The sequence below is a fragment of the Giraffa tippelskirchi genome, chromosome 8 (assembly GCF_054371585.1).
Source record: "Giraffa tippelskirchi isolate mGirTip1 chromosome 8, T2T-mGirTip1v1.2.pri, whole genome shotgun sequence".
Lineage (NCBI taxonomy): Eukaryota > Metazoa > Chordata > Mammalia > Artiodactyla > Giraffidae > Giraffa > Giraffa tippelskirchi.
This window is the reverse complement of record NC_137282.1, coordinates 25284329-25296498: the sequence shown is the minus strand read 5'-3', so window position 1 is coordinate 25296498 and position 12170 is coordinate 25284329. Positions and strand designations below refer to the sequence as shown.

Below are 12170 nucleotides of genomic sequence, written 5' to 3'. Positions count from 1 at the left end.
TAGGGGCAATGACTTCTGCTCTGGGTTCAGGAGCAGGAGAATAATTCATTCTCTTCTTTTTTCCTTTTTGTCTGTCCATGGCACCCCCCTACCCCCCCCCATAAAAATAATCTGTTCTTTTAAGTAGCTATTGAAATAGTATTTCATTGTTTGAATCAAGTAGGAAGACTTAAAACAGGTTGTTGTGAGATTCTGAAGTCCTCTCAAAGTCATTTGTCAGAGATATGAATTCAGTCTCATGCCAGGAATTTATCATAACCTCCGAAGAAGTACACAAAGCTTTATGGGGAAAGTGTCTGTCACAGCAATAGTTATAGCATTAATAGCAAAGATACGTAAAATAAACTAAATAACCAACACTGAGGATTGATTAAACACATTTTAGCAGAGCCACACAAAAAGATTCTGTGCTGCCACTAAAGAAGTATGTTCCCAGTGATATTTCGTTGACAAGTAATATATTGGTGAGTTTAAAATCATTACAAAATATTATCAACAGTTTTTTTTCCTCACCTTTGAAACACACCAATAGAAATGTCTACATGATTACCTAAAATATCAATAGTGGCTCTCTGGGTTTAAATTACAAGTGGTTTTTATTTATTTATTTATGCTTGTAACTTTTCAACAATAAAAATACATTACTTATACAATTTTAAAAGTATTTTAAATATCAACTTCATAGAAAAATATAGACACATGAACCACTGTGAATTTTATCAAAAGCTTTTCTAATCATAGATGCCAATAAATTATTTGATTTTTCTATAATTTTTCCTCTGGGCAGCTCTAAATATCTTTCTGGCTTTATTATCCCCTTATTAAAATAGAGGGAACTCTACATGTTTGCAGTTCATTACGAGCTCTGGTTAAGAAGTCTGATGCCAATTCTCTAAATACATTGGAATAAAATAATCAAAAACAGTTAATAGGCAAAAGCATCCTGAGGACTTTTTAAGGGGAACCAAAAATTTCCCCTAAAAAAAGAGTCATACTATATGAATCAAATTAAGCATAAAATTTGCAATAAGACTCACCAGATTATACCATTAAATGGAACCTGTCATGATTTCCCTTTATCAGATGCATCAGAGGATTATATAGTTACTGCCATTGTTCTATATGTTTAAAGGGTTAATATAATTGAAGTTCAATCTCCAAGCTTAGCAAATATAAATATGTACCATCTTAAGCACTCATACTACCTGAACTAACACAAGAGTGAACAAAATACAATTGAGTGATTTCACTTTGCTTTTTTGCATTATTACAAATAATTCCTTAGGAGAAAATTTTGAAAGTTGATGAATAACTGACAATTTGGGAAACTTTTTGTTGCATAGCTTCATACAAAACAAATTAGTGATGAAAGATTCATAATAAATTAATGTATTGAAGTAGGTCTAGACTCAATAAGATTACATTAAAATCTCATTTCATTCTATTAAAAATTCAATAAGATGATGCTAATTAAATGAGGCAATCGGTAAGAACAAGGAGATTAACTTGATGTTTCATTCATTCTCCCTCATTGTTAGATTTCATTTTTAACAGTCTGTTGACAGTGATTCTCTCCTGACAGCACCAGAGCTAGAATCATGAGTCAGCTTTGAAATCAACATGGAAAAAAAAGTAGTCCTCAAATTGCCGTTTACCACATCTGTCTCTCCGGATAATTGAATTCTCGTTGAAAATACATCATTGGAGATGTACTAGAAATAGCAGGAAAGAGAAGGAAGTCAGTAAGTGGAAGCACTAAAAATATAGACTAAAGAACAGCATGATACATAAGAAAATAATTTAGAAAGTTGTACTTGCTGTAATTTCTAATGCATTTCCACTTGGAGATGAGCCCCCAAAAGGCTAATCCATTCCTATTTTTATTTATGCACCTCAGGCTTCAGTTTAGAGGTGTGGTATGCTTGCCGGGCCTGCTGATTTTAAGTGTTGTAGCCTAGGGCTTAATCTATGGAAACACCCTGATAATGGATCCAACCACACTTCTGAACAGTCCACCCACCAAGTCTCAGCTGGCTTAGCCCATTATAAAAACTCATAATCATTCTGCATATGAGATCAGAGTGTAGCAGCCTCTGAGGTGCTAGCAGAGAGCAATATTATTTAGCTAATCTCTAAGTAACCCAGAGGAAGTATCATGGCAGACGGTACTGGAGTCTTCTTTCTAGTCTTTTGTTATGTTGGACTCATACACTCAATGAGGGAATTAAGCCTCATTGACCTTGTCCTGGATTTTGACTATGCTTTCCCCAACTTTTTATAACTCCAGGCCCTTTGTAAGACCAGCCCTAACCAACTAGTGTACTTTCTTTAATGGCTATTCTAAACAATTAAATTCCAGAGTAACTAAGGAACAAGAACTAGCTCAGACTTTCATTACCTAGGAATTCGCCCAATAAAACTGAAGAGAACAGTGGAATACTTGTAGAGTATCTTAATTATCTTCTGATGAGAATTATGAATCAGGAAGACCTGAGCATGTGGAGAAATACTCTTAGTTATAATGGGATTTTACCAGACTGAAATGTTAAGAGAATGGACTGTGAAAATGCCACATCCTAAAAAAAAAAAAAAAAAAAAAGAAAATGCCACATCCTTCTTCAACACCCAACTCACAAGCTTGTTGCATACACCTCTACATGGAAACACTGGGTTGAAGATGAAATTCAAACTTCAGTTCTTTTACATGCCCAAAGTTTACAAAAAGAACTTGCCCAGATTAATAACTGCAACCATTTCCTTTCGAAAATCATAGGCCTTATGAATTACAGATGCAACTCTGTATACTCCTACTGCCACATAGAAGAAAGAAAACAGAAAGAAACGTCTTTTCTCTTTTATTATCCCACTTCTCTTTTTTTAACTTGAAAAAAAGACACATATGGTTTTCAAAGTCATAGATCTCAGCATTACCCATACTTTGTGCAGAAAATCAGAGGAAAATTGAAGACAATTATTTCTCCAGTGTGCTCTCTCTCTCTACATATATATATATATATATATATATATATATATATATATACACATAAAAGAATACTTTTATATACATAAAAGCATATATATATAAAGTGCACAAAAGAATACTACTCAGCCATAAAAAAGAATGCAATTTTTCCATTTGCAACAGCATGGATGGGCCTAGAGGGTATCATGCTTAGTAAAATAAGTCTCTGAGAGGGACTTCTCTAGCAGTCCATTGGTTAGCACTTCACCTTTCAATTCAGGGGGGTGTGGGTTCAATCCCTGGTCGGGCACCTAAGATCTCACATGCCTCATGGCCAAAAAAGCCAAAACATAAAACAGAAGCAACATTGTAACAATTCAATAAAGGCTTTTAAAATGGTCCACATGAAAAGAAAAAAGAAATTTTAAACTAAAATTAATTTAGAAAAGACTGAGGAATGAAACCTGATTGCAACATAAAAGGACACCAGAGTTACTGAAGTAAGAGGCAGTGGTCTTACCACGAGGAGAGGGAGATACAGCTTTTGTGGGGCCATGAGCATCTTTTGGCTGTCTGGGGAAGCCAATATAGCCTTTCTTAGAACAATGTTTATCAACATGTAGAACAAAACACATAGGACTAAGATGAGACCCAATCACCTGAAAAGACAGTTTTCACCACTGATTCGTGGTCCCCGGACTCCAGGTAAATCACTCCTACTTGAAGTTCAAGGCCAAATTATGAGATAACTTCCCAGCTAAGGAATGAAAAGGTGGTGGGAAAGAATGAGGCAGTTTATGACTGGGAGGTCACTGCAGTTACCCACTGCAACCTATTAAAAAAGGAAGCCATTCGGTGGGAAGACAGCAGCTGATGGTTTAAGCCAGTGCTAAGACTGAACAAAATGAAGACTCCAAATTAAAGCTAAGGACACCAGAAGTGGGATTTATTAGATTGGGACATCCCACCTCCTCCCTCTCTGACAGATCTGATTTTTCCTCATCAGAGGGTTATTCTTCTACTTTAGAATTTAGAACTCGCATCTTCTGTGATTAGAGTTAACCATGTATGTGACTTCATTCATTCATCCCTCTCCCTCACTCCAGAAGTTCAGTCTTTCAGTGAGATGTTTAATGAGCAGCTCAGAAAATTGCTTTTTGACATCGATTACCTGCTTCCGAGGAACACAGCCTCATTTAGACTCTGGATTTGAAAGAAATTCAAATGCTACAAGTCCGTGCACATATAATGAGGACAACCATGGGGATCTCACTGTTTAGATTTGCAACAGAGCACGTAATGAACTCCTAGACTTGCCTCTGCAGTGCCTAACTCAGTATCACTGCAGAATGCTCCAGGACTCAGACAAACAGTGTTAATTTCTGGGGGTATCTGTGAGGCAAGTTTGTTTCCTCTGGGGAGCCACAACTGATTCTGTCTTTGAGGAAACTTGAGTTACCAAGACTTTAAAACTGGCTCCTGGGGAACGAGGTTAGGGCTTCTGGACAACAATATTGAGACCGAACAGCCAGCACTAAATAGGGACTGGAAAGGGGTGGGAATCTGTCCCCTCAAGTCACTGCAGCTCATGAAGTACGCAGCACACCTACTTAGAACAAACCATAATCAAGAAAGAGACCTGCTCAAAATACCAGAGAGTGAGTACTCAAGGGGCTTCCCTGGTGGCTCAGACGATGAAGAATCTGCCTGCAATGCAGTACTGCCTTGTTCAAAGCACATTCAACTATTACCCCTATCTCATTGCAGTGTGTAAACTGTGACCACTTCTATCAATTGTTCCTTATGTAGGTACAAATTGCTAATTGCAATTAATTGCGGTTTCATATGGATATTACAGATCTTTCTCTTTTCTAATTTTATTATCATTATTTGATGAGAAAGTGAAAGTTGCTCAGTCATGTCTCTTTGCAACGCCATGGACTGTAGCCCACCGGGCTCCTCTGTCCATGGAATTCTCCAGGCAAGAATACGGCAGTGGGTAACCATTCCCTTCTCCAGGGGATCTTCCCAACCCAGGGATTGAACCCAGGTCTCCTGCATTATAGGCAGATTTTTTATTGTTTGAGCCACCGGGCAAGTCCATTTTTATCACTGTCATCATTATTTGGTGGGAGGGAGAGGTTAAAGGCATGCACCAAGATGCAAACAATATTTCAAAAACACTAGCATCTTTCCTAATATATCTCTAAGGAGAGTAAAAGCCAATAAGATACCTACTCCCTGCTGAGATGACACTCTTAACTGTCATTGTTTGAGTCCTGGAGATAATATTGGAAAGCACATCGAGTACATTCAATTTGGAAACTCACAAATAGAACAGGAAATTTATTGAGAAATCAATCAGCCAAATTCCAAATGGATAGTCAGCAAGCTAAAGGAAGGGTATAAAGCTTAGACTACAGTGACAGCAAAATAGGTCCTAACTTTTTCAACTGTATCTGGGAAAAGAAGTACTGAAGTGTCTGTGGAAAATTGAATGTATGTTTACTGTCTACTTGAAAAAAATGGTATATGGAACAAAAATCTCCTAACAGCCCAGGAGTGCACAGATTAGATGCTTGCTCTCACCCTGGTATTACAAAGTAGCAATTGCATTCCTTCATTCAGGTTATGCTGCTATATACCAAGGACTACTATATACTGAGTCACCCAAGGCATGGATCTTCCTTAGCCTTTGAATGATTTCAGAAACCTCACAGGAAAAAAATCACATCAGTGAAGATGAGCTACATCTTGAAAGATGAAAAGAGACAAGTTTCTGTACAAATTGTGACCTATTAGTGGCTAATTCAGAATTTATCTCTGCAGAGCTTGCTCCCTCCAACAACAAAAATAAAAAAAGGTAAGAAGGAAATTAGACAGTGATTCAGCTTGTGATTTAATATTCAAGAAGCTAACAAATACACATGGTGAAAATCCAGCCTTATTTCACCCTCCTGACTTTGATAAAGTGTTCCTGGTTCAAACAGATGACTCTGACATTAGGCTGGAGGCACTGCTATCTCTGATAACGAAAGAAGAGAAACAACCCGTAATGTGCACATTCAAGAAACTTTTAAAAGGCAAAACTCTGTAACTTTCTATTTCAAGAAAAGCCTTGGTCTTCTAAAAAGCTGATCTATTCAGTAGGCTTGTTGAAATTTTATTCTTTAATAAAATTCAAAAGGAAGAAAGGCAACACTTGTATTTAAGCAATGTTTTGTTGGAGAGTTTAAACAGAATTATGATAATGTTGGTGAGATACAAGTGTTTAACACAGTGTAATGAATACAATCAATTTACAAAGTAAGCAAATGATCAAATATTATGCAGGGAAATATATATGACTTTAAAAGAGTGCCTAAACTCTAAGGACTTTTTTAACATAATGTAATATACATAGACACTTAGTTGGTTTTCAAACTGGAGAAGACATTTATTGACATACAAACATATCTAAATTTTAAGTTTTGTTATTTTGCTTTCTATTTTGTCATTTTGGCTCTCTTCATGTACCTCTAAAATGTGCTTTTCTGTGTCTCCAGAACATTTTTATAATATATTGCTTTTATTAGCTTTCAGTGTTTGTAATAACTGTCTTGTATTTTTAAATTTTAAACATTCCCGTTATAATCTATTTTGATCATTCATCATCTCTCCTCTCACAGCCCATTCCCCTTGAATAGGTCAGCTGAAAAGTTTACACATACTAATTCTTTTGTTCAATCAGCCACACTCTAATTCCAACAGTGACAGTGGGAGAAATATATGGAGACCATGGGCGCCCAAACACTATCCATTAAAGCCATTCTTAGTAATTGACTTAATGAAGGTGTTTTGCAATATTTGTGATAAATATCAATTTTGTATACTCTGCCACTTTACAAATCAAAAGAAATGAATCCATTATACATGATTTTGAAGGCAAGGGCATTTCTGATGGAATTTGAAATTATTAAGGAATCTCAAGGGCACTAAGCCTGAAAATAAAACCATTAGATCTTCTAATGAATGGAGCCAATATTGGGAGATCATGTACATGTAGAGTTTGTCCTTCCCCTGCAGCCCCTGAAATTGGAAACACACCACCAAGAGGAAGTAATAACACTGCAGTCAAATATTCAAAGTCCAATTTTTACTCACATTGATTATTTTTAACAGTTTGAAGTATAATTTTTGTATCTCCATCTGAAAGTAGTTATAAGACTAGAATTCTGGGGTTATGTTCACTGGTATTTTATGAAAACGATATTTTTCCTAGTTATATTGGGAGGGGAGCAAAATGAAAAAATATTATGACAGGGATAACTTTCAAATTAACAGTCTGTATTTCTGTCTTAACTCTCACTAGCTGGAAAACATAAACTTTCACTGTAGGATTATCAGCTGGTAAATACAACATAGAAGGAAACAAAAATTCTCCTTCAGACTTAAATTGAGTTTTTACCTTGCTTCTCTTTTCTCATCTCTGAACTCAGAAAATGAGATATCATCAGTTTAAAAATGAAAGCCTAAAGTTATTTCTGAGCCCTTAAATCTCTGACTTAATTCTTTCTGAAACAGATCAATGCTCACCAAAATTGTTGGCCCAATCTCACCCAGTCATTCTTGACGATAAAGTAAAAGAGGTGATACACATGGTCAGTCACCCCTTAAAAGAGAGAAACATGTTATCTTAATAGCATTCATTCCAAATCTACAGTGTATGTCATTGTTGTTTGGCCAGAAATGTTCTATATCTGTACTTCTAATATCACTCAGAAAGGTGTCAATAAAATATGGTGTTTGAACTCTATCACAAGAGGCTTTCAGGACTCCTGGATGTTAGTTTGCCATCTTTTCTCAACTTTATTAAGGAGAGTGTTTGTGATGACTACAGGCTTGCGTAAAATGAAAAATTCACTAGTTTTCTGTTTGTCAACCCAAAGTTTGGTCCTGTGGTTTCTGAACTTCCTTCAATTCAAATATATGATAGCTCTCTTAACAGGACTGCATACCCAGTGAATTATTTTTCTCATTCATTCCACAAACAACTTCAATCTATCTACATGGTGGATGGACAAGAACTATTCCTGGCAAGGGACACAGCATTCTAGAAGTTAAATGCAATTAGATGTCTAAAAAAAAAATCAAGGAATAGAAGTATATGTTAAGTAGGGCACTAAATAAAGATCGGTGAGTCCATTTCAGTGAAATCTACTCTCTTCTAAAATGTTAAGTTTCACAAAAAGTCAACCATTTGATTTTAATAAAATTTTTAGAAAGTATATTTAATATTAGTTCTATGTATACTAAAAATACTGGAGAAATCATGAGTAAGGTTAAACCAATAAAGTGGATGCTTATATAACACCAAGTAGTCTTTGTGAATTAACATGACAATCTACTAAAGATCTAGTTTTCAAGTCAAATTTTGGGAAAATATTGATAATGCACTGAGAGCCTTAAAGAAGCATTGCAGATTTCTTATCTTTTACCTCTGGGCAAATGTTTCATTCTTCTTAACCTATTTGGGCTAATATCTATTATTACTTTCTAGGTACTGTTGATATTAGAACTATTTGAGTCTCTCCATGGCTCCAAGCAACACTCCTTAAGCAAATGATGGCATTTATTGGAATTGAAAAGCATTTGTACATCAAAGTCAAATTTCAATATTGGGAATTGTTCCTCCTTTCACAAAAGAATCTATCTAGTTCTAACGTTTGAGGTATACCATAACTATTGGGAGGGAATGGAAGCTGATTCTTTTTATTTATTTATTTATTTTTTTTATAAATTTATTTATTTTAGTTGGGGGCTAATTACTTTACAATATTGTAATAGTTTTTGCCATACATTGACATGAATCAGCCACGGGTTTACATGTGTTCCCCTTCCCGGACCCCCCACCCACCTCCCTCCCCATCCCATCCTTCTGGATCATCCCATTGCCCCGGCCCTGAGCCCTTGTCACATGCATCGAACATGGAATGGTGCTCTGTTTCACATATGACAATACACATGTCTCAATGCCATTCTCCCAGAACGTCCCACCCTCACCTTCTCCCTCAGAGTCCATAAAATTGTTCCATGCATCTGTGTCTCTTATTCTGTCTCGCATATAGGGTTATCGTTACCATCTTTCAAATTCCATATATATGCATTAGTATACTGTATTGTTGTTTTTCTTTCTGGCTTACTTCACTCTGTATAATGGGCTCCAGTTTCATCCATCTCAGTAGAACCGATTCAAATGTATTTTTTTAATGGCTGAGTAATATTCCATTGTGTATATGTACCACAGCTTCCTTATCCATTCATCTGCTGATGGACATCTAGGTTGCTTCCATGTCCTGGCTATTGTAAACAGTGCTGCGATAATTAAAAGCTTTTGCACAACAAAGGAAACTATAAACAAGGTGAAAAGACAGCCTTCAGAATGGGAGAAAATAATAGCAAATGAAGCAACAGACAAACAATTAATCTCAAAAATATACAAGCAACTTCTGCAGCTGAATTCCCGAAAAATAAACGACCCAATCAAAAAATGGGCCAAAGAACTAAACAGACATTTCTCCAAAGAAGACATACAGATGGCTAACAAACACATGAAAAGATGCTCAACATCACTCATTATTAGAGAAATGCAAATCAAAACCACAATGAGGTATCATTTCACACCAGTCAGAATGGCTGCTATCCAAAAGTCTACAAGCAATAAATGCTGGAGAGGGTGTGGAGAAAAGGGAACCCTCTTACACTGTTGGTGGGAATGCAAACTAGTACAGCCACTATGGAGAACAGTGTGGAGATTCCTTAAAAAACTGGGAATAGAACTGCCATATGACCCAGCAGTCCCACTGCTGGGCATATACACCGAGGAAACCAGAATTGAAAGAGACGCGTGTACCCCAATGTTCATGGAAGCTGATTCTTGACATAAAACTCAAAAAAAAAAAAAAATTACTAGTGGATTTCAAAATACATTTCCCAATTCCTTCATCAGCAGCTCATCTAGGCAGTATTAGTAAAGCAGAAAAGATGAGTTCTCAGATAAGGCTAGATTTATAGAAGAGAGTCTAAATTAAACTTGTTTTATTACTGAAATAAGTCATTTTTAAATTATCTTGTCATATAAATTTGGTTTAGTTTTTCTTAATTTACAACATAAATTATCACATTTCAATCTTCAAATATTGAACATAGAGTCAATGACAAGGCAAAACTACACTTAAAACACTACGTTTTTTCCTAATCTTTAGCTATTAAATTTGTCTCAAATAAATAACTCTTCTAGCATGTTAATACATAACTAAGAAAGTATGTGTAGTTCCTGAAGTAATCCACAAGTTAAAGGAATTGCTATCAGCTAAAGAAGTTACTGTTTATGCTCATGTGAGAATGTTAATTTCAATAACAACAACAAACAAAACACTTACAGAAATGTTATGCAAGCTCTTAAATGCAAAATACAGGAGTCTTTGAAGGCCATTTAGTGTTGGGGTAAAAAACAAAGCATTGAGCAACACAGTTCATGCTAAAATCCCTAGATGCCACTATGTTTTAAAATACTACGAACAGCACTCTTAAAGAAATTTCCGTGGGATGAGTCCTCCAACTTGCTTAATGAGGCATATGTGTTGCTACATGTTCCTTGTAATAAAGTGGTTCAACGAACCTCAAAAGTATTAAAACAATGACTCTCATAGTATCCTGCACACCGATAATCTACACTCGTGTGCATGTGTGCTCAGTCATGTCTGACTCTCTCGGACCCCATGGACTATAGCCCACCAGACTCCTCTGTCCATGGAATTCTCTAGGCAAGAATACTGGAGAGGGTTGCCATGCCCTCCTTCAGGGGATCTTCCTGACACAGGGATCAAAACGAAGTCCCTGCATTGCAGATTCTTTACTGTCTGAGCCACCAGGGAGCACTATCCCATTAAAATAATGTTTTGATTTAATGACTTAATGTGATTCAAATGGATTCTAGTTGCTCATTAGTTTTTGTTTTAGGTCTTAAAATAATATTGTTTCATAAAATTTTCTATTTTATAATATCTTCAATATTAACAATCTATTTGATTTCCTTTGATCTTCAAAAGCACCAAAACCTGTGTACCAAGAATCCAGGATTCATATGTTTTCATTAATCAAAACATCTTAATTAATAAATATTTATCAGACATGAATTCTTGGTTTCAAAAAAACCAAAATTTAATCAGCATACTCAATTGAGCATAAATCATTGGCCTTGATGATTCAGAATCTGATTACTTTGTCTAAAATAATTGCCTTAATACTGCTTTGTCATAAGCCATAGTTAATAGCAACACTACAATACGATAGCTAGGCCACCTGCAAACAGTTCTAGTTGATTTTGTTGAAATAAATTTCTAGGCCCAAGATAGAACTACTTCTGCTTAGGATGACACAACAGCAAAGCAAAACTTACGTTAACTCTGATGTCTCTGTAAATGCTCTGCTTGACCAGAAATGAAGTACACCCAGTCAGACAGCTGCCAATGCCAAGCCAACTCGGTCTTCTCACTCCAAACAAAGCTGACTCTGGCCCCAGCCAATCAGATATTTTCTATTTTTCTCTTCCTTGTTCTTTATTCTCTATCCTATAAACGCTTCTTATCTCCCACCTCATTTTGCAGTTCTCTGCTTCATGTGGTATTAAATAAAGTTTGTATTAACCACCTAAATTATCTTCTTTAATCATTTTTAACAATAAAAATTAATAGATGAATATTTCTCCCATATTTTAACCCAATATAATTGTTTTCATGCTATAATCTCTCACACAAAAACTTTTCAGATAAGGCAAACACTTAACTGTAGCTTTGAAAGCATACAATTCACCAAGGTATGGAACTGACCAACATATAGATTTGGTTTCAGATAACCAAGTTATTTGACTTCCCAGGTTTATTTCTACATTCCCACAACAAGTGCCATGAAAGTAAATAGATAATAAATTATTTCCAATTTTATTACCACAAAATCATTCTTCTATAAATCAGCTCACTCTGAGGCAGAGCTGTGCTATATTTGGATCTGACATTTTTTTTTAGGTAACAGAAAAAAAATTTAATTCCAAAAGTAGGAAAATAGCCCAAAAATGAATTGAGCACAATGTAATGACTTTTTAAAATTAAAAATGTGATGCTATTATTTGGGAACTGATATTTTAAATATCTCACAATATTTAGATAAA

At 35.6% G+C, this 12170-nt stretch overlaps 2 long non-coding RNA genes across 8 annotated transcripts in view; both read right to left on the bottom strand.

The window, feature by feature from the left end:
* The window catches only part of LOC145518087 (uncharacterized), an 854536-nt gene that overhangs the window by 555832 nt on the left and 286534 nt on the right, over nt 1-12170 (bottom strand). The window lies entirely within an intron of this gene.
* On the bottom strand, nt 578-2342 carry LOC145518089 (uncharacterized). Its single transcript, XR_014062606.1, has 2 exons — nt 1815-2342; nt 578-1712 (listed from the first exon to the last, which is right to left on the bottom strand). It is a non-coding gene; the product is annotated as an uncharacterized LOC145518089 (long non-coding RNA).